Consider the following 23,080-nt stretch of genomic DNA (forward strand, 5'->3'; position numbering starts at 1 on the left):
TTGGACTTCTGTGAGTAAATCTGTTAATGGTAATGGGATTTCCACCCACTCAGTGTGCTGAAGATTAATACCACTGTGTTTCGACTTTGCTGCCTTTTAATTGTTTAGCGGACGAACAATTTACTTCAGAGCTCCTTCACACAGTTATACTGTGCCTGCTGATTGCCCCAGAGCTGTCCTTGTCTGTCTTGAAAGGCTACACAGGGGCACACATGGCCAGCTCTCCCTTCCCTGCTGTGCCATGTGGGGTTCACCCTGCAACCCATCATACAACTTCTTACTCCACAAAAATCAACAATGCTTGGGTATGGAGTTCACTACACACACACAAGCATGCTAGCATGCTTGCAGTCACTTCTGAAAGTCTAAGAAATGTTCACATTTTTGGAAACAGGGCCACTCATACACATACAATGGGAACAGAGGTCTTGGCTGGTCAAAACATGTCCCCACCTGTCTACCAGAGTGTGCACCAATCCAGCTTTTGTGTCAGCTGCTCGGGCTTTCCAAAACTGCATGCATGCATTTTGTCCAGGTTAAAACATTCAGTTGGCTTATAGAGCTAATATTTTAGCTTGATGATACATTTACTAGGATTAGTTTGAATTGTTGCTCATTATTGTCCATTGTGCCCTAGACCAAAGGAGGAGTCTCCTCCCTTAGAATTGAGTACAGTAAAGGAAAACATCCATGAGGGGACGAAAGGAGACAAGTTTGAAGCTTAGGGCATTTCTCAGACACTGTGAGTACCCTAAGGGCAGGGCAAAGATCAGCATTAAGGCTCCAGCATATGACTGCAGTGGTGGCCAATTTCGCCCATTTTATAGCTTTGCCTACAGCTGGACCTAATAGGCAATCTCTTTTTTTTTTTTTTTTTTAATTTTGAGATGTAGTCTCACTCTTTCTCTCAAGAAAGAGTGCAGTGGCATGAACACAGCTAACTGCAGCCTCAACCTCCCAGGCTCAAGCAACGCCCCTGCCCCAGCCTCCTGAATAGCTGGGAACCCAGGCATATGCCACCACACCTGACTAATTTTTTTTTAAATTTTTATTGTGATGAGGTCTTGCCATGTTGCCCAGGCTGATCTCGAACTCCTGGGCTCAAGCAATCTTCCTTTCTGGGCTTCTCAAGGTGTTAGGATTACAGTAACTTTTCAATCTAATCAAAAGATATACTCAGATATAAGTTAGCTGCCCTGAAACCCTCCACAGGATCTTCAAAAGACTGCTAGTGTTCCATCTGAAGACAGAAAGACATATGCCCTGCAACATTTTCTGCACATTGAGCTGCACCAAATAAGCTGCCCTGTTGCAAATCACCTTTCAATACAGCATATTTTTTTCAAATGCTACATATTTATTAAGCACACCATTTTTCCTGAGTATGGAACTCTATTCTCTCTCAATGTTAATCTTTAATGTACAAGCCATCTTATGATAGGGTTTCAAAGTGAACCATGTAATACATTCAATGAGGAACATTTTTCTTATTAAGACTAATTAACAGGTTCTCGATTCCCACAAATGCCTAGGTGCTTTACAGTGATTCTCTTTGCAATGACAATATTTAGCCAACCAAAATTTAACCCTTGAGAGTCCTTCATTACCACAGTCAATTAAGAAGTGAGTCATTGATGTTACATCTCTGCTAAGAATAGTCTGCAGATGTGCTTTTAAGGAAAGAGGAATTTAAAAATAAAAGTATTTGACAAGTTCCTGATCAGCTGCCTATATTTACCACAACCAAGTTAGAATTATGTTGCACAAAAGTTAAAGTTTATCCTGGAAAATTCCTGAGACATGTTCAGGTTTGACCTCAGAAGTCTTTTTCCATTACTTTGGAAAAACATTTTGACTTCCTTGGGCCATGCTTTTTCTTATAACTCAAAAAGGACTTTTCTTCCTATGGGCTTTTGACCTCTAACCTCACAGACTGACAATTTATTGTGAAGTACATGTCATCAGAAATAGCTCGGTGTCATGTCTCTGTGAAAGGACAGCCTCGTTGGCACCAGGCACAGGATTCAGGGGTGACCATCCCGCAAATCATTTCTCTTCTTGGAGCCTCCACTTCCCCTTCTCAAAGCCAGGGTGTTGGACTTGATCATCATTATGGATCTTTTGAGCTTCAAGAGTTGATTGATCCAAATATCACAGAGGGCCCAGTAGCTGGTTCCCTGAGCCCAGAGTCTGTACATTCTCAGGGGGCTCTCAGACACACATGTATATGCATAGCATGTTTTATTACTTCCATTGTTATTTCTGCCCTATTGAGTTTTCTGAACAAGGAAATCTATTTTATAAAAGATATGGGATTTGCTGTTCCTGTTCAGAATACAACACAGAGATTGAATATGTATTATTCATTGTAAACTAATTTTTAAATGTTTTTGTTAAGGAAGTAAGTTGTGCATAAAAGTATTGATAATCTCATGTCCAAACTGAATCAAGAGATGACTTTAGCAAACAGCTTATTCAATTTTCTTTTTTATCTTTTTTATTTTATTCTTTTTATATTTATTTTTATTTTTCACCATGTTGGCAAGGCTGGTCTTGAATGAACTCCTGACCTCAAGTGATCTACCCTCCCTGGCCTCAAAATGCTGGGATTACAGGCGTGAGCCACTGTGCCCAGCCTCAATTTTCAATATTAAAGAAGGAGGTTTCTACCTGAAATCAGACTTAGAAGTTTACATGTGATGTTTGAATCAGGGTTAAGTAGAGATACAACTGACAGTCCAGGGATTCTGACCTACTCTCAAGGGTTTATAACATGAGTCCAAAGCTTCCCTCATTCTAATTATGTTCCTAGCTACCTACATGGTCAGTGTTAGAGTCTTGTGGTTGAAAACCCCACCAGTTCCCCAAAAATCATATGGATCTGAGAGCGTAAATGATATAAGGAGATACAGCAAACACTCGTTGAGTGCTAACTGTATAACCTGCACAGTGCTAGTTACTCTACATACATAGTTTTATTTATTGGGAGGCAGTGTTGCATATTGGTATAGACATGGGCTCTGAAATCAGACTGTTCTTGTTTTGCATGTGGCTTACAGACTGGCAATGGTGATTCAGATATGTGAACACAAGAATAAGAAATTTCTAAAAGGAAACATTGAGTGAGTTTCAATAAGCAGACAAAGCAGCAGTGTAAAGAATCATGGCCATCTTTTAAAGAAACTAGGAAATTGGGTGAGACTCCAGCTGCAACCTTTCAAGGGAGGTAGGGCCTCTGCAGGTCCTCCAAACAAACAAACAAACAAACAAAGAAGAAGAAGAAGAAGAAGAAGAAGAAGAAGGAGGAGGAGGAGGAGGAGGAGCAGGAGGAGGAAGGAGGAGGAAAGAAACTAGGAGCAGGCAGAAACAAGAAGAATAGATTAAAACTGAAAAGGTTCTGGATGCAATCATGAAAGAAGATGTAATAGCCAGAGTCCCTGCAAGAACAAGAGAAGGTGGCTTGAGAATGACTCAGTGAGCAGGGCTCTAGAGACATATTACCAGGTTTAAGAAAGTTAACTAAGTCCCAATTCAATTCAAAGGGGAACACCTAGAGCAATGCACTGAAATAGCCTTGCATGCTCAGGAATAATGACTCACAGTAGTCTTCTTCCTGGCCTGAAGGTTACCAAAATATGTAAATAAGAGGCAAAACACAAAGAGAGGATTGCAGTGGCTCATGCCTGTAATCCCAGCACTTTGGGAAGCTGAGGAGGGCAGATCACAAGGTCAGGAGTTCAAAACCAGCCTGGCCAACATGGTGAAACCCTGTCTCTACTAAAAAAAAATACAAAAATTAGCTAGGCATGGAGGTGGGCACCTGTAATCCCAGCTACTCGGGAGGCTGAGGCAGAATTTTCAACCTGGGAGGTGGAGGTAGCAGTGAGCCGAGAGTGTGCCACTGCACTCCAGCCTGGGTGACAGAGCAAGACTCCATCTCGGAAAAAAAAAAAAGAGAGAGAGAGACTTATAAAAGAAGATGCCAAGAAATGAGCCTGCCTAAGTCAATTTAAAGAAGAAATTGGTGATCTTCTATACCTGACAATATGGCTTACTATATAAAGAAAGAAAACCCTCTGGTATAAAAACTCATAAAACATTATATAAAATATATCTTAAAATATTGAGACATAGGTGAGTTGGCAGGAATATAAGGACAAGAGAGGCTATAAACAACAGGAAAGCATTATCCAGAGCAACAAGTATGACGCTAGCTTTTACTTGGAGAGCATCTGCTCATTTCTATTGACAGAGAAACTGAGTTTTAATGAGCCCAAGTAGTGCAGGACACCAATCTGAAATATCCACATAAAGCCAGAACCTCAAAGTGTGGCAAAACTAGGATGGGGGTGAGGGGTGGGAAATGAAGGAAATAGTCTTGCATAGGGACCTTGCGTGATTCAGCCTTGACTCAGTAGAGAAGTAAATAAGATTAAAATGTTTCTTGTGAGAATTTCCAACTACCTGCTCACTCTGACATGGACGTGTGTCTTAAATTCACATTACTTGTGTGACCTTAGAATCCTCGAGCTAAAAATATAATTGAATGTACCATGGGTTGATTTTTATCCCCAAGCACCAATCAGAAACAAACAAATACTCTCTGAAAAATGCACATTAAATCCATGCCTCAAATAATGCTCACGTGTAAAGTCCCAAAGAACATGAACTCCCTCCCAATCAAAATTCTCTAAACACATAAGGGAGCAGACCACCATGAGTGAGAGGCAGAAGACCTCAGCAACAAATTGGCAAAGTCAGCAGATACTGGATCTATTAGATTCAAATATAAAATAAGTATTTTAAATATTTTCAAAGAAGTGAAAGCATGGTTCAGGAATAAGAGACAATCAGGTAGAGTAGGAACAAATACAATTTCTGAAAGCAAAACATTGAAAAACTAAAATAAAATTTGCTTGTGTAGATCAAACAGCAGATTAGATATAGCCAAAGAAGTAATAGGTAAAGTGGAAGAGAAATCTGAAGAAATGCAACACAAAGAGACAAAGACATATAAATTTTTTTAATGTTAAAACACATAGATGATAGAGTAAAAAGGGTTAACATATATTTAATTGTACTTCCAGAAAAATAAAATAAAGGAAATTAGAGATAGGCTATATTTGAAAAGGTAATAGCAAAGCATTTTTTAGAGTTGATTAAAGATGTCTATCTTCATATTCAAGAAGCCTAATTAATCTTAACAAGAATAAATGGAAGTGAATCCTTAAGTATACACAACAGCATGAAGCTGCAGGACACCAAAAAAAAACAAAACAAAGATAAATAGAGGAATATAAGGAGCTATAGGGTGCAGAGAAGGACGAAGCCAGATTTTTACGAAGAAATGAGTTTTGTTACTAACAGCTAGGATCTCAAGAACAGAAATGGAAGTTAGATGATGTCAAAGTAGTATCTTCAAAGTATGGAGGGATTTAAAAAAACTCTCAGCCTAGAAGTGTGTATCCAGAAAAAAAGTATGTTTTAGTTACAAGAGTGAAATATATTTTCATAAAACAGAACAGAAAATTTGGTATTAACAGATCTTTACTAAAGAAACATAAAATATATTGAACTCCAGGTAGAATGATTCTATAAAAAAGGTAGAAGATACAAGAAGGAATTCAGTGAGGGCAGGGATAAGAGAAGATTACTGTGTAGGTAAATCTAAGCAAACAGTAGTGGTATTAAAACAATTTTTAAAAGTCTAACTTAGGGGGAGTTAGAATTTAAGATAGATATAAATTCCTCCAAAAATAATAGCACATTAATCTGGATGGAATCATCAGACTTAAAAGGAGTTATGATGTGGGAATTATTTGGGAGGTGGGCAAATATTCTGATTTAGACCTTAGGTTAAATATGCACATTAAAATTTCTAAGATAATCTCTAAAAGAATACAAATAGAGTGTGTAACTTCCAAACTAGCAGCAAGAAAAATGGAATGAAGGATATATTAATCAATCAAAATGATGATAAGAAGAGCAGAAAACAAGAGCCCAAAAGAGTGGGCAAATATAAAACATAAATTATGTGTAAATATATTGAAAATAACAATGATTGTAAAGGAACTGTAATCACAACTAAAACATGAAAGCAATTAGACTCTTTCTACATCTGTGATAACAAAAATAATACTCCTAAAACATAAGGATTCAAAAAGACTAAAAGGTAAAAATATGATTAAAAAAAGATAGCTGGTATGATTATTCTAGTGTCAGGAATAAATAGAAGCTGTCAATACAACATAGCTGGTCACGTTGGCTCATGCCTGTAATCCCAATACTTTGGGAGGCTGTGGCAAGAAGATTGCTTGAGCCCGGGAGCTTGATACCAGCCTGGGCAACAACACAATGAGACCTCATCTCTACCAAAAAAAAAAAAAAGTTTAAAGTTAGCCAGGCATGGTGATGCATTCCTGTAGTCCTAGCTACTCTGGAAGCTGAGGTGGGAGGATCACTTAAGCTTGGGAGGTCGAGGCTGCAGTGACCTGTGATTGGACTACTGCACTCCAGCCTGGGTGACAGAGTGAGACCCTGTCTCAAGAAAAAACATAAATGACCCAGCCATCCCATTACTGGGGACATACCCAAAGGATTATAAGTCATGCTGCTATGAAGACACATATACATGTATGTTTATTGTGGCACCATTCACAATAGCAAAGTCTTGGAATCAACCCAAATGTCCATCAGTGACAGACTGGATTAAGAAAATGTGGCACATATGCACCATGGAATACTATGCAGCCATAAAAAAGGATAAGTTCATGTCCTTTGTAGGGACATGGATGCAGCTGGAAACCATCATCTCAGCAAACTATTGCAAGAACAGAAAACCAAATGCTGCATGTTCTCACTCATAGGTGGGAATTGAACAATGAGATCACCTGGACACAGGAAGGGGATCATCACACACTGGGTCCTATTGTGGGGAGGAGAGGGGAGGGATAGCATTAGGAGATATACCTAATATAAATGACGAGTTAATGGGTACAGCACACCAACATGGCACATGTATACATATGCAACAAACTTGCACGTTGTGCACATGTACCCTAGAACTTAAAGTATAATAATAATAAAAAAAAGAAAAAACATAAAAAAAAAAGTACAGCACATTGCCAGTGATAGAAGGTAATTACAACGAAAAATAAATAAATCACCAGGAAAATACAATAGTTCTAAACTTGTAGACATTTAATAATATACCAACAAATATAAAAGGCAAAGATTTTCAGAAATGTAAGGAGAAATTGACAGATTTTAACACAGCTCTCATTAAATAATAGATTAAGTAGACAAAAATGAGGAAGTATGTAGAATATTTTAAAAATGCATTTTTTAAGCTTGATCTAATAATGGGCACATGGGGAACATTGCACTCGACTTGATAATACATGTTATTCTAGAGTAGTGCATGGATCATTTATGACAACAAACCAAATTCTGGACCCTAAACCAAGTCTCAATATATTTCAGAGTTGGTTTCACACGATACATTTCTTTGACTACAACATTCTGATGTTATAAATTAATTAAAAAATATATAACGATGACTAGAAGAGCAGAAAGCAAGAGGGTTGGTCAGTTAAAAGGTAGAATTCTCAACACAAATAAACAGAAATCATGAATTGAAGTATAGAGCATAATGTAACTTGAAAAATTATTTGGGTGAAATAATAATAAAAGCATTATATATTATTACTTATGAGTAAGTATTACTTACGAGTAACTAAACACTGCTAAAACAGTGTTTAAAAGAAAATTATAAGTTTAAAAATAATATGTTGGAAAAAGAAGAAAGACTCAAAGTTAGTGAGTTTGGTATCAAATTAGGAAGTTAAAATAGAAAATAGTAAGCCCAAAAAATTTTTTGAAAAAAGAGATTATAATTATGAAAACAGAAATAAGTAAAATAGAAAAACACAATACAAAATATTAACAAAATTTTTTTCTTTGAAAATAATAACAAATCGACAAATACCTAACAATGATGATCAAAAATTTAAGAGGAAAGCACAAATTTTAAAAAGAAATAAAAAGGGGCATTAATATATTTGCTGAAGAAAAGATATTACTAATAATTTTCTGCCTAAAAATTTGAAAACTTGGTTGAATTAGACAAAGTTCTGGAAAGATACGTATTACAAAAGCTGATTCAAAAAGAAATAAATACCACTTTATACTCAGTAGGATGGCGAAGACCAAAAAGATAGACACTAACAAGTGTTGAGAAGGATGTGAACACATTGGAACCATCAAATATTAATGCTGGGAGTGTCACCTGGTACAGCCATTTTGGAATACAGTTTGAAACACAGTTCGTCAAAAAGTTAAACACAGAGGCACCACATGAGCCCCATTCCTAGATATATGCCCAAGAGATTTGAACATATACATTTCAGAAAAATTTGTACATTAAAGTGCATTACTCATAACAGCCAAAAATAGAAAAGATCCAAGCATCTGTAGATTGATGAGTGAGTGAATCAAACATAGTATAGCCATGCAACAAAATATTACTTAGCCTTAGAAAGGAATGAAGTACTGATAAATGCTACATGGATAAACCATGAAAATATCATGCTAAGTGAAAGAAACCAGACACAAAATAGCAAATGTTATATGATTCCATTTATGTGAATTGTCCAGAATAGGAAAATCCAAGACACAGAAGGTAGATTAGTGGTTATAATGGGCTGGAGAGAAAGAGGCATGGGGAGTGGCTGCTAATAGAAATGTGTGGGGTTTTTTGGCGGGAGGAGGGGGGTGATGAAAACGTTCTGGAATTAGATGGGGGAATGGTTGGACAACACTGAATTGTACACTTTAAATAGGTGAATTTAATGGTAAATAAAATATATCTCAATAAAAAAGGGGAATGGAAAGTCTAAATGTTCCATAATCACAAGAACATTAATCACTACATTCAAATCTTTCTAAAGAGACATCAGTCTCATTTGGTTTTACAAGTGAATTCTATAATCTTTAACAAACTATAGGTAAGAAAGTGAATATTACACAACTAATTTATCATGCTAGTATAACACTGACATATAAAATAGCAAAGAAATTCTGAGAAAAACATTACAAGACATGTTTCTTATGAACATGGACACAGAAATTATAAATAAATATTAATAAACTGAATACTGCAGTATACAATAAGAGCCAAAGGCCAGTATCAGGTTAATACATTTGAATATATATTACTATATAATATACCACATTAACAAATTAATGGAGGCACATCTCAATAGATGCAGAAAAACTTCTGATAAATTTCTACAACCATGAGTGATTTTTTTTTTTTAATTCCACAACAAAGGTCCTGTTCAATGATTGAGGTTGTCTAAAAAATCCTTAACAGGAAGACACATAGGGATTAGGAAGAAACAATACTGTTTGTTTGAAGATTTATAATCAGTTACATTTAAAAAAAAAAAAAAAAAGAAAAAACGAAGGCGGGGAGCAGTGGCTCATACCTGTAAGCCCAGAACTTTGGGAGGCAGAGGCAGACGGATCACGAGGTCAGGAGATCAAGACCATCCTGACCAACAAGGTGAAACTCCATCTCTTCTAAAATACAAAAAAATTAGTCAGGCATGGTGGTGTGTGCCTGTAGTCCCAGCTACTCAGGAGGCTGAAGCAGGGGAATCACTTGAACCCGGGAGGTGGAGGTTTCAGTGAGCCGAGATTGTGCCACTGCACTCCAGCCTGGTGACAGAGCGAGACTCCATCTCAAAAAAATAAAATAAAATAAAATAAAATAAGATAAAATAAAACAGAAAGTCTGGGGAAAATATTAGTTATTCATAGTTCATTAAATTGATGAATACAAGTGCAACATGCAAAATTCAATTATATTTCCCACCAGAAATAATAGACAATGAAGTTCTCAAAAAGAAATAATATATCCAAAGTAGCAAAAAATGTATCATATCTCAAAACAGATCTAAAAGATGTGTAGGAGTTTTATCTAAAAATTAAGAATTTAATCAGAAACATTAGAAGACATAATAAGTGGAGAGAAATACATGTGAAAAGAAGATATTGTGAAGATGTTACTTATCCTCATGGTGATAAATAGGTATTATATAATTCTAATCAAACTTCCTACTGGATTCTGTATATATAACTAGCTAGCTCTGAAATTTATATAGAACACTCAAGAATAGTCAAGACACAGCCAGGCATGAAGACTAATATAAAATTCTGGTAACTAAAATGATGAAGCAATGCAGCAAGTATACAGGAAGGGATTAATGAAATAAAACAGCCAAGGAATGGACCCATGCATATATGAATACTTAATATATGACAGAATTGGTACTTCATATCCACAAGAAAGAAGAATCCTTTGTGATTTGAGGATTAAATATATGTATATTGAAAATCAAAATGGGCCAGGCACAGGGGCTCATGCCTGTAATTCCAACACTTTGGGAAGCCGAGGAGGGTAGATGACTTGAGCTCAGGAATTTTAGACCAGCTTGGCCAACATGGCAATACCCTGTCTCTACCAAAAATACGAAAATTATCCAGGCATAATGGCACGCACCTGTAGTCCCAGCTACTCGGGAGGCTGAGGCACAAGAATCACTTGAACCTGGGAGGTGGAGGTTGCAGTGAGCTGAGATGACACCACTGTACTCCAACCTGGGCAACAGAGTAGACTGTCTCCAAAAAAAAGGACTCCTGCCTCATAGCACAAAATAAAAGTAATTTCAGATGAATGAAGAAATAAAATATGAAAAGCAAAATAAAACCATTAAGAGAAAGTATAGGAAGTGAACTCAGGATATGGATTAATTTCTCTTAAAATTACAGAAAATGAAAACCATACAGAGAGTTATTAATAAATTCAACTACATTAAAAATGAGTACTTTTTCTTTCATCAAAAGACTTCACAAAATGGGAAAGAGAAGTAGATAAACAGTAGATATTTCCAGGAAGTATAATTGGCAAAGGATTAATATCCAGAATATGTAAAGAAGTTTTAATAATCAACTAAAAAGGCAAATGATTTGGGCATTTCACAGAAGAGGAAATACAAATTACTAAAAAACTTTGCAAAAATGTGCTCAAACATTTTAGCAACCATAGAAATATGTATCAAAATCATTTTCAGCAAGTTGAAAATTTAAAAGTTGCACAATGCCAAGTGTTGATTAGTATGAGGAGTGACAGGGACTCTTGTGTACTGCTAATGGGAATGCATGTTACTGTATGTATTTTATGTACTATCACTTTAGAAAATAATTTGGCATCATCCATTAAAGTTTAATATACACAGCCCCAAAACTCAGCCATTCTACTTTTATGCATATGCACTAGAGAATTCTTACATACATATCACTATATAAGTACAAGATGATTCATAGCAGCATTATCTGTAATTATGGCAAAACAACCTAGATGTCCATTGACTATAAAAAGGAAAAAAAAACTGTGGTATAGTCATATCATGAAATCCTATACTGCCATGAAAATGAATAAACCACAGCTATATTCACATGTATGAATGGTTTTTGGGGTTTTTTGTCTTTTTTTTTTTTTTTTTTTTTTTTTTTTGAGATGGAGTCTCGCTCTGTCGCCCAGGCTGGAGTGCAGTGGCACAATCTCGGCTCACTACAAGCTCCGCCTCCCAGGTTCACGCCATTCTCCTGCCTCAGACTCCCCAGTAACTGGGACTACAGGCACCCGCCACCACACACAGCTAATTCTTTGTATTTTTAGTAGAGACAGGGTTTCACTGTGTTAGCCAGGATGGTCTCGATCTCCTGACCTCGTGATCTGCCTGCCTGTGCCTCCCAAAGTGCTGGGATTACAGGCGTGAGCCACCGTGCCCGGCCACATGTATGAATGTTTAAAACACAATGTTGGGTGGGAGAGGCAAATCACAGAAGGGCACTATACTCTGATTATTTTATATGTATTTAATTTTATATAAACTGACTATATGAATATGTCTGCCCCGTTAATATGAGCACTTTCCTGAACTAAGGAAAACTTGCAAAATATTTTCTCCCTAAGAGAAAAGGCCCTGGAAATCAGAGTTTAAACTTTCTGGCCTGAAATTATGTCTGCAGGGTAAGTTTTTAAACCATGAACAGATAAAAGTGGCTCCTCAGAGCATGTGCTATCTAGGGCGGGAGATTAGGGTGGGATACTTCCCACTTAGCCTGCTGATTGGCCACCATTGCCCCTAGTCAAATCAGAAGATACAATCTGTCCCTCCTCCACCACACACAAAAAGCCTTTGAGATAATGAGAAAAACAATTGTAAGAGTAACTGTTATCACAGTAAGAGTAGCAACAATGTTATTTCAGGCATTGTTATTCATGTACACAGGTGTTCAATACCAAACCTTGCTAAATAGTCTGCCATGCTGTCAGCAATGCCAGCTGCCTAAGCCAAATCTAACAGAAAAGGCCTCCGACTGTATGCTTCTGAGAATCTTCCAAAGAAAAATCTCCTTGGCTGTCTGGAGCTCTGAGCCATTTCTGTCCGAAGGGCTGACTGATGGACTGAGCCAGTGAGAGATTACCATTCCCAACCTGCAGCCTCCGTGCTGCTGCACTTCGTCCTCCTACCTCACTCCACCCCGATACTTGGCTCAACCCCCACCCTGAAACTATAGCTTTATTCCCAGGAAGGCAGAAAAAAGTTATGCTGAAAGTTCAACACAATCATCACGTGGAGGTACCTGGCCCAGTGCAAGTTAACCTTGGAACTTTTATCCACATGTTACAATGTGCATAACAGCGGCTCAACCTCTCAGCAGACACAGCCATTCTGCCAGGGTTTTGGCACTGGGAGATGAATCAAAAACTTTCAACTGACTGATTTCTTTTCTTTTCTTTTTTTTTTTTTTTTTTTTTGAGGTGGAATCTCACTTTGTAGCCCAAGCTGAAGTGTAGTTGTGCAATCTCAGCTCACTGCAACCTCCATCTCCGGGGCTCAAGTGATTCTCCTGCCTCAGCCTCCCCAGTAGCTGGGATTACAGGTGCACACCACCAGGTCTGGCCAATTTTTTTGTTGTTGTATTTTAGTAGAGATGAGGTTTCATCATGTTGCCCAGGCTGGTCTCGAACTCCTGAGCTCAGGAGATCTGCCCGCCTCGGCCTCCCAAAGTGCTGGGATGAGAGGCGTGAGCCACTGTGCCTGGCTAAGTGACCAGTTTCAAGAGGGGATCAGTAGTAGTTCCATTGTGACCAGCTTGCCCAATAAAGTTTAGGGGACAGTGGCTTTATGTTTTCACCATCAGACAAATACCTACTCAATGACAAGCAAAACTTTTGCCAGACAGTATCTTCTGAAAGAATTATCCTGCAATTATCCAAGGAAACAACCACTTAGGTCAATGGACATTTACAGAGTGAAAGACAGTGAATCTTCAAAGAGCAAACCCTTACAGAAGAGCAATGGTGCCTGCCTCAACCGTATGCTTATTGTCAAAAACTTCAATCCCTCTGTTTAGAAAAATTGGATAGGGAAAAATTCATTAACCCCAGAGAAGTAACTTAGTCCTATCTTTCACCCAATTTTTTTGAAATGATGGTATAGCCTACCTGATTGGGAGAAAAAAAAAAAGGAATGAAGCAACTAATAGTAAAAATACACAAATCTAGACCTATATGATCCAGTGATCTGGATAGGACCTTTATGATCTGTCAGCCGAGAAAGAATCAAAGCCAACTCTAGGAATTGCTGATAATTAAAAGGTAGGTGAACACAAAAGAATATTAGGAACCATTCTATGTGGCAAGACTGAAAAGAGGATATGACTTCTTAATGAATTAGATAGAAAGTGAGAGCCAAATCCGTGCATCATTCCAAGGTTGAGATCACAGAGGGCAGATGGACCCTAGGGCTCTTATTATACCTGAGAGGGGAGAAAGGGAAGATAACACACACAGACGAGCCTTTCAAAAAGGTTGGCCAAGAAAGAAAGGGAAGACCCCACATAAAAACAGGGGTGGAAGTAAAGTTTCCATTCAACAAGTCCTTTGATTCTTTTACACTGTTCTGTACAGCTATGTTAGTATCAGTATCTACTATTATCATTATTCTTTCATTAAAAGTTTGTGGAGTACCATGAAATGATATCTGTCCACTACTATATAAAAGCCCTGTAGTCCTCCCTTCACAGAAAAGAAACCGCTAATCACCAGCAGTTCTGTTAAAGACTGCAATAAAATTCAGGCAAGACATTTTTTCTTGATAACTTCATTTTTAGAATACTGTCTTTTCTAACCTGTAGAATTTTAAGGGACAGCCTATAAGCTCCTTTTCTTTCTAGCTGAAGAATTAGGAGTCTGAGACTGGGGAATTTGAGACTTCTTTAAGTCAGTTTTGATCCTTGGTTTATTAAACTATTCATTTTAAAAAAAGGTAACATTAACCTCTCACAGTAAATTGTGCCTGTCAAATACTTTGATACGATGTCAGTTGGCGAGTGAATGACACCGAGCCCCCACCCTCACTCCCAAGATTGAGTCAGCCCCAGTTACAAAGCTTGCTGGCAAGCAAACTGCCTGTCAAGTTTGCTAAAAAGAACAGCAAAAGTGGGAACAGCCAAGCTTGTACAATTTTGCAGTTTCTTTCTTTCTTTGGTATATTTTTAGGTTGCCAGGAATCGATTTCCTCTTCTCTGCTTTATAAGTTTCTATTCATAAGCCTGGCAATTTATTAAACTTCATTTTATTCACATAAAATAGTCACTGCTCTGGAAAACAGTGACTCAATAAAGCCGTCTTCTTCCCATACACCTGGACTTCTAGCCAGAGAACAAGATGCGGTGTGCACAAGTACCAATCAATGAAATGAAAAACGTTTTGTGAAAAACAAAATTTAGTCTTGAAAATCTGAACATTTCTTTTACAAGTCACTGATTGAAGGGATTTTGCAATCAAAATGAATCCAGGCAAACCCATGCTACTGGATTTTGATTAATTAAGCCAAAATCTGCACATCTGCGTAATGTCTAGCTCATAAGTGAGATGGGTTTAATCAGTGAGGAAAATGTGGTTTGGGGAAGAGGCTGCAGGTGGAGTTTGCTAACTAGCACATTTTATTTATTTTTCTCTTAGTGCATTTCTACTCTTTAGTAAGGTTATTATAATCCTTGGTTTTCTGGTTTCCTGCCCACTATTCATCTCTCCCACTAAAGATCTCCCACATGCCCTACATAACAATAATCAATTAAAATGCAGTAGTCAACCTGGTTGGCTGATGCTTTGCTTCATAGAGCAGAGATGAAGCTAGAAGCCACATTTTGTGCATTATGTCTATTCCTAGCATCGTAAAGAACCATGGTGAACCAACCAAGACAGCCATGTATACAAATAAACAAAATTACTACAAATAAAGAAAAATAAAGAGAGTGTCAGTGGAAGGATAAACAACTGCCTGTGGCTCTGTAATTGAGGCCTTACATACCCAAAAGAGCATTTAGCATTGAACTCTTCCAGTAGCCCTAAAATCCAGTGTTATGACTTATTATATAAATAATAAATGACTTGAACTTTTAGCCATGGTGGTATTAACAGATTAGCAAATCCTCTCAGGTTAAAAAAATAATAACATATAAAGTTGGACAAAATTGTCGAAAATTGATGAAAGGTGATAAATTGAGATATTTATTCTTATTTTTTATTTTATTTTATTTTATTTTATTTTGCAGTAGTTCTCTCTTTATATAGACTCTGGTTCTAGAAACAACTCGCCTGCAGCCGGCTGGCTGGGCTATTTACAGGCCCATTGTGGGCTGTACCTTGGCCACCTCCCGGCACGGTGCTCAGCTGTGACGCCAAAATAAGTTAGGGCCGGCCAGGCAGGGCGGGGCCGGGCAGGGCAGGGACGGGGCCTGTACACACAAGTGCTGGGGGCTTGGGGCCTCAATACTGCCGAGGGCTGGGCCGGGGCTGTAAACACGGCCAGGGCGGCCCTGCCCACCCCTAGTGGTCAGTAACGACTGGAAGCAGAGCAGCCAGGCAAGTCCGGGAGGCTCAGGCCTCCGACAGGCGGCTCTGGATCCGGTCCACCCACTGCTGGACCGAGGGCACGTCCTGGGCACAAAAGTTGTAAACGAGACGTGTTGTCTTCACGTCAAAGAAGGCCTTCTCATCCAAGCTCTTAGGGGCACCCATGGTGGACGTGCCAGGTGCCACAGCCTCCACCTCCGCCAGGTCCATGACACCCTTGCACTCAGTGTCCACACGGTGGCCGTAGTAGCGCAGCTGGTGCTTGGTCTTGTCCAACATGAACCAGCGGGCCTTCCAAGGCTTCATGAAGGCCTCCTTCTTGTACAGAGTGCCCTCATAGGACCTGTTCTCACTCTCAGCTGTCTGGAACTGGCGGTACAGGGTGCTGGTGCTGCAGTGGGCAGCCTGGTGGGAGCCAGATGCGGTCGAGCCACTTCTCTGGTCACTCTCCAGGCTGAGGCTCAGGGTGGAGCCCAGGGGTTCCTCCTGCTGGTACGTAACCAGCGAGCAGCGGTGGTGGGGTGCAGGGGACGCTAGGAGGGAGCTAGGGGTGCCACGTCCATCTGGCCGGGCTTCGAGGCACTGTGCAGCCTCATCCGTTCCCAGGTGTCCTTCCAGCGCTCAGCGGGTCAGCCCAGCTCTGTCTCCAGCCTCTGCAGCTCCTCCAGCAGGCGTGAGATGGCGTCAGGCTGGGCTCTGAGGCAGCTGTGGTAGCAGGCCACACCATACTGCGCCTGCTCTGGGGAGTGCCTGCCTCAGACCATTCTTCCTTTGGGGCTCAGGGGGCCCCTGGGCCAGTTTCTGGTCATAGGGAGGGCCCTCGGCCAGCATCTCCTCAGTGTAGAAGTCCTATACCTTCAGATTGGACACATTGCTGTAGGTCCGCAGGACCTCTCTGTCCTCGGGTGCATGCATGTAATTGTGGAACATGGGTGTCCTCTTGCTCATCCCGTCCACACACAGACCTGCAAGGCAGCTGGCCGCTGCGCTGCCCCTTCTCTTACAGCAGCCCCAGCTCAATGTGCTCATAGTCAGAGTCCAGCAGGACGGTCCGGAAACAGCCGGACACATGGTGGTAGCCAAGGAACTTGAGGTAGAACTGGCTGAACTCAAACTCCATGAGGAACTGCAGGTGGACCTGGTGTAGGCAGTCCAGGAACTACAGGAAGATGGTGTGAAGCTGCTGCTCTGTCCAGCCAGAATGTGGTCTCTCCAGTGGCTGAAGCGATGACTGAAGGACAGCCACTCCTTCTCCACCAGCAGGCAGAACCCCTCCAGCATGCGGTAGAAGGGGTCTGACAGCAGCTGCACCAAGGATACCACCTGGGTGGTGATGGCCCAGCCGTCCTCCAGGCCCATCAGCACGGAGGAGCTTGAGTACAGGAGCTCCCCACCAGCACCAACACCTGCAGCAGCTTTAGATCTGAATCAGCCACTCCAGTCCTCCAGCAAGGGCAGGAAGGAGGCTAGGCTGGGCTCAGCAGCAGAGCAGCCTGGGACACATGCCTTCAGCAGCTTCTTGAAGCTAGTCTTCACCTGCCACTCCTGGAATACCTCAATGGGCACCAGCTCCCACTGCTGCAGGGGATCTGGCCTCACACTCTTGAGTTGGACTTTGTCCCGGAGGATGTAGAGGGCTGCTCGCTGCAGCCACAGGAAGTCCTGGTTGGGGGGCAAGGGGCACCCGTTGGCCTGGGGTGGGGCCAGCACGTCTCTGCCAGCTAGCCAGGTGCCCACATTGGCACCAAGCCCACTGCTGCGCCCACTAATCCCGACACTGCCCCCACTTACCTCGGGGTGCAGTCAGTCTGGAGGCTGAGGCTGCCATGCGGTTGGACAGTGTGGTGACCCTGGCTCTGGGGCTGGGAATGTGGCTGCCCATGTAGGCTGAGGAGAAGCCGCTAAGTGTGTTGCGTCCAGATGCACCAGAGTAGTGGGGCATGGAGCTGACCACAGCCTGCAGGTACTACTTCTGCTCCACGCTACTCGAGTCCGCCTGGAACTGGCCTGGAGAAGGTGCGTTCTGGGCCTTAAAGAGGCCGACTACACCTATGCCATGCAGGCCCCCAGAACGCAGTAGTATTGCCTTGGACCGCCCGCTGCCCCAGCAGACCACAGGGAAGCAGTTCTGGCGGTAGCAGTGGGACACATGCTGCAGGGCATTGTCCTGGACACTCTGGGGCGTGATCAGCAGCCCCGGGTAGCTGCAGTAGATGGTATACATGCGGTTGACTGGAGAAATGCAGAAGGATTCAGACCTGACCCAGCTCAGGCGGCTGCTCAGGGTGCCCAGGCCGAGGTACTGGTAATCGCGGCAGCAAGTCCTTTCCACCAGGAGGCTGCTCATGGTCATGCGGTCTGAGGGCTTCAGGGCTGAGGACGGGGTCAGCGTGCTGGGCTCCAGCTCCTCAGACACTGAGATCTCGTCTTCCTGGTCCTCAGGGGGCTGGCCCCAGTGCTCCTAGCTGGGGGGGTTGTACTTCTTGCGAGTGACATGCTGCCGCCCAATGGTCTTCTTGGCGTTCTTAACCAGGTTCCAGGACAGGGTTCTGAGGGAAAGACCCTTGTTCTTGGTGACACGGGGTGGCCTGCCCAGTGTGTAGGCAGATCCCAGGGTGAAGGAGAAGGTGGCCCTGACATCCAGCATGTACCGCAGCTTATGCAGCTGCTTGCAGAAGGGTTCGACACTGTCAGACCCCACCTTGTCATCAAAGGCCGTTTTCAGCAGTTGGAATGTGCAGGAGCGCAGCTGCAGCCCATCCTGCAAGAGCTGGTCCACAGGGGTCTGGACGCTGATACACTTCTCCTTGGTCAGCGTGGCCACCGGGAAGGAGCGGAACACCACCTGCTCCCCCACCAGGGGTTCTGTGAGCATCCCTGTGAAGATGACGTGGTACATGATGAGGAAGACGGTGCCCTCAGCTGGGAGCAGTGCTGGCCCCCCTGCACTGCCCCCGGCACCCTCCTCACGCCCATCCGGTAGCAGGTAGACACGCAGGCTGTCCAGCACACACTCCTCACCAGACAGCAGGCACGGCCTCAGTAGCTTTGGTTTCTGGGTGGACATCAGCCTCCAGTTCTTCCGCCGCACAGCCTTCAGGGTCTTGATGTGCATCTGGATGATGTCTGACACCATGACATGCAGCCCCTTGAGGTGGTCACTGGTGACCCCACTCTCTGTGCAAACCTTGTCCACAAAGCGATTGATGAAGCAGAACACAGCCCCAGCTACATTGCAGGTCTCTGTGTCCTCAAAGCCGCTCCCCGTGTCATAGCTCTTAGCCACACTGCCAGCCATGCTGTTGGGGACCAGGCTGTTGCTGGTGCTCTCTAGGTCACCCAGCCTGGTAGCTCCTGAAGCAGGAGGCTCTTGCTGCTGTCCAGGGGCAGCAGGAGGTAGCTCATGCGGTTGGCATAGTGGATGGCCTGGCTGAACACCATGCTCTCCTCTTTCTGCATCAGTTCCTGCTGCTTCTCACCGCTCAAGGATGGCCACAGGCACCACTGCTCAGAAGCCACGTCTAGGGCAGAGTGCTTGCTCGTCCTCCTGGGAAGGTGCCTCCCCAACCTCCTGGGCAGGGGTCTGGTCCTTAGTTAACTCCAGGTAGAGGGCCCAGATTTGAGTCTGCGTGTCCCAATAGAACATGGCCCCCCAGAATTCTGGCATGCTCCACACCACGTGCTCCTGCACACGGCTATAAGAGAACTGCCTCACCCCTCCGGCTCAGCTTCCAGCTTCGTGACCAGAGGCAGCAGAGCAGCCAAGATGTCATGCTCATCCAGAGAAGTGCAGTCCTGCAGGCAGCAGTTCATCATATGGATGACAAAGTCAAACTGCTGGTTGTCCAGGACCGCCCAGTTCTGCTGCACATACAGGTGCAGCTCCTGGGTGAGGCAGCAGCGGGCAGCTTGCCTCTTCAGGGCCCTCAGCATGGCTGAGAGCAGCTTCTTGGCCTCAAGCATCTTCCCCTCAAACTCACGGGAGATGCAATTGCCCACAATCTCTGGCCGGCCAGCGCTGTTGACCTGCAGCCTACTGCACCGATCCAGTATGGCAGTCATGCGGGGCCCTGAGGGCCCTGTGGTCCTCCTTTCAGCCTTCATGGCTAGGTGTGCCCCTTGCATCTTGGCAGTAGCCTGGTCCACGATCCGCTGCATGGTGCCCTCATCCAGCTAGGGGAAGGGCTGGGGCGCCCATCGCAGATGGCTGCTCTCACCCGCCTCTGTACCTTGTGCATCGCCAAGTCTGGGTACAGGTTCTCGTTCTTGTAGAGCTGCTCTGCCAGTTCCTGTATGTGACGCAGGACACACTGGGGGTGGTTCTCATCCGCCCGCCTGCATGCCACCTCGTGGGCCACCAGCTCATCAAACAGTTCCGTGGGGCGGTACGGGACCCCACGCTCCAACATGAAGAGAGCAAAGGCCATGCCCTCCAGCACCTTCATCAGGAAATCGTCCTCCACCAGCCCACACTGGCGCAGGAAGGCTGCCTTATGGAAGTGGACGACAGGCTCCGGGTGAATGCACATGACGTGCAGGCACCAGAGATAGCCCTGCAGCAGCCGATCAAAGAGCCGCCGGAAGATGGCATGCAGCTCTTTGTCCTGCATCTTCAGGGAGGAGGGGACGTCGTGGGTGGAGGGAAGGCAAGGTCAACCAACTCCAGCTCCAGGTCCAGGACTATGCTCAGAACACTGTGCGTCTGACTCTGCAGTGGCTCTAGCAAGGGTGGAATGTGCACACACTCAGGGATGGTCACTCTCCCTCCATCCAGATCAGCAACGATCACATCTAGCAGCTCCTGGTCTCTGCCTAGAGGGCCGCGTTGACCCCAATGATGAAGCGCATGGGTGTGCTGAGGACCTCCAGCAGCTGGGCAGGCAGGATGGGCACATAGGTGAAGCTGTATCTGAGGGGAAACAGCAATGCCAGGAGGCCCCTGCAGGCATCAGCGAGCTGCTGGTAGCTAGGGGACAGGAAGAGAACCTTGTGCTCTGTGAGGGCGACACAGGACAAAGACAGCACATTGGTGATGTCCAGCTGGCAGAAGAGCAGAGCCACGCTGCAGCTGCTGATGGGCAGCGAGTCGGCCAGTGGAGTCTGGATGACCTGCCGATCACCAGCCCCCAAAGAGATCGTCCTCTGCGAGCCCCCAGCCAGGGGCACGGTGCACATCAGCAGGTTCCTAATTACATTCCCTGGGAACACATTCAGGCCCTCCACGTGGATGGCATAGATGAGGCCGAGGCCGTTCCTGAACACCTGTGTGGTCAAGTCGCTACACCAGCACCAGCGTCTTTGGGGCAAACATCTGGGCATATGGGGCAGGCTCTGTGGGCAACAGGTGCGTCTGGCCTCCCTCATCCTCCTCTTCCTCCCTTTCTGTGGCATCCTCAGCACGCATTGTTTCCTGCTGTGAAGGCTCCACCCGTTCCCAGAAGGTCAAGCAGCGCAGTAGTGGCGCTCAGAGTTGATGTCGGTGAGGACAGCAACAAAGGTTGGTGTATTCCTCTTCAGAAAAATTAATCAGAATTCAGAGTTGACATAATATATTATCTAAAATTTCCCTTTTTGGGCAAACAATTACTAAGCATGCAAATAAATAGGAAAGTATGATCCATACTCAGGAAAAAAAGTAATCAATAGAAATTGACTCAGAATAGCAGCTGGGCACAGCGGCTCAAGGCTGTAATCCCAGCACTTTGGGAGGCCAAGGCGGGTGGATCACCTGAGGTGAGGATTTTGAGACCAGCCTGACCAATATGGAGAAACCCTGTCTCTACTAAAAATGCAAAATTAGCCTGGCGTGGTGGCGTGCACCTGTCATCCCAGCTACTCGAGAGGCTGAGGCAGGAGAATCACTTGAATCTGGGAGGCAGAGGTTATAGTGAACTGAGATTGTGCCATTGCACTCCAGCCTGGGCAACAAGAGTGAAACTCTGTCTCAAAAAAAAAGAAAAAAGAAAAAAAAAAAGAAAGAAAGAAAAGAAAGAAAGAAAAAAAAAGAAAAAAAGAAATTGACTCAGAGTAGATCTAGATGATGTATTTGGCAAACAAATAATTAACAAAATGCATGATGTCTATGATTCAATAAATAATCTTTACAGAGAAATAGAACCCAAATATTGGAAGTGAAAAAGAACCAAATAGAAATTCCAGAGTTGAAAACTATTTTCAATATGAAGATTTTGCTTGTTGTATCAACAGCAAATTTGAGATTAGGGACGAAAGAAGCAGTAAACTGAAATATAGTTCAGTAGAAACATCTCAATTTGAAAAGTACAGACCTTTTTTTAAATAAACATAGCATCAGAGGCATGTGGGGCAATGTTAAGCCTACCAACATATGTGAAATAAGGGTCCCAGAAGTAAAAAAGAGAGAGGAAGGGGAAAATCATTTATGTGAAAAAATAATAGCTAAAATCCTCCAAAATTTGATGAAAGGTTGTCTACAAATATTAAAAGCTCCACAAACCCAAAATAGGATAAGCATATCAGAATTCACATCTAGACACATCATAATCAATGACTGAAATACAAATACAAAGAGAAAATCTTCAAAAAAGTAAGAGAAAAAATGACTCATCAGGTATGGGAAAAAAATATGACTTTCATTGGCAATAAAATCCTCTGCATTTACCATCTTCAATTCGTTCATGCAACCTGATTCCTCCTGGATGCTGGACAAGGTCCCAGGTGTGGGTGCAAGAGGCTGTCACACTGACCCTCCACTGAGCTGTCCAATACTTAAGCCATCCATGGGTGGCAAAACTAAAAGAGCACACTGTAACGCATGCCCTCTGGGGCTCCAGGGGTCATGGGCAACTCCTAGACACTGCCACATGGAGTTCTGCTCCTGCTGACTTAATAGCTGACTTATCACTATAAACAGTGAAGACCAAGAAGCAGTAAAATGACATATTCAAGTGCTGATTTCTTTTTTCTTTTTTTTTTTTTTTTTTTTTTTTTTTTTTTTTTTTTTTTTTTTTGAGACTAAGTCTTGCTTTGTCACCCAGGCTGGAGTGCAGTAGAGCAATCTCCTCTCACTGCAAGCTCCGCCTCCCAGGTTCATGCCATTCTCCTGCC

At 43.1% G+C, this 23,080-nt stretch overlaps 1 protein-coding gene and 1 pseudogene across 1 annotated transcript in view; one reads left to right on the plus strand and one right to left on the minus strand.

Annotated features, from left to right (window-relative positions):
• Window positions 1–23,080, plus strand: part of XKR4 (XK related 4) — a 427,274-nt gene that overhangs the window by 334,036 nt on the left and 70,158 nt on the right. The gene's annotated exons all lie outside the window — the stretch shown is intronic.
• LOC103237689 (myotubularin-related protein 5-like) overlaps window positions 15,900–23,080 on the minus strand; it is a 33,176-nt pseudogene continuing 25,995 nt past the window's right edge.

The sequence above is a fragment of the Chlorocebus sabaeus genome, chromosome 8, assembly GCF_047675955.1.
Source record: "Chlorocebus sabaeus isolate Y175 chromosome 8, mChlSab1.0.hap1, whole genome shotgun sequence".
In the NCBI taxonomy this organism is placed as follows: Eukaryota; Metazoa; Chordata; class Mammalia; order Primates; family Cercopithecidae; genus Chlorocebus; species Chlorocebus sabaeus.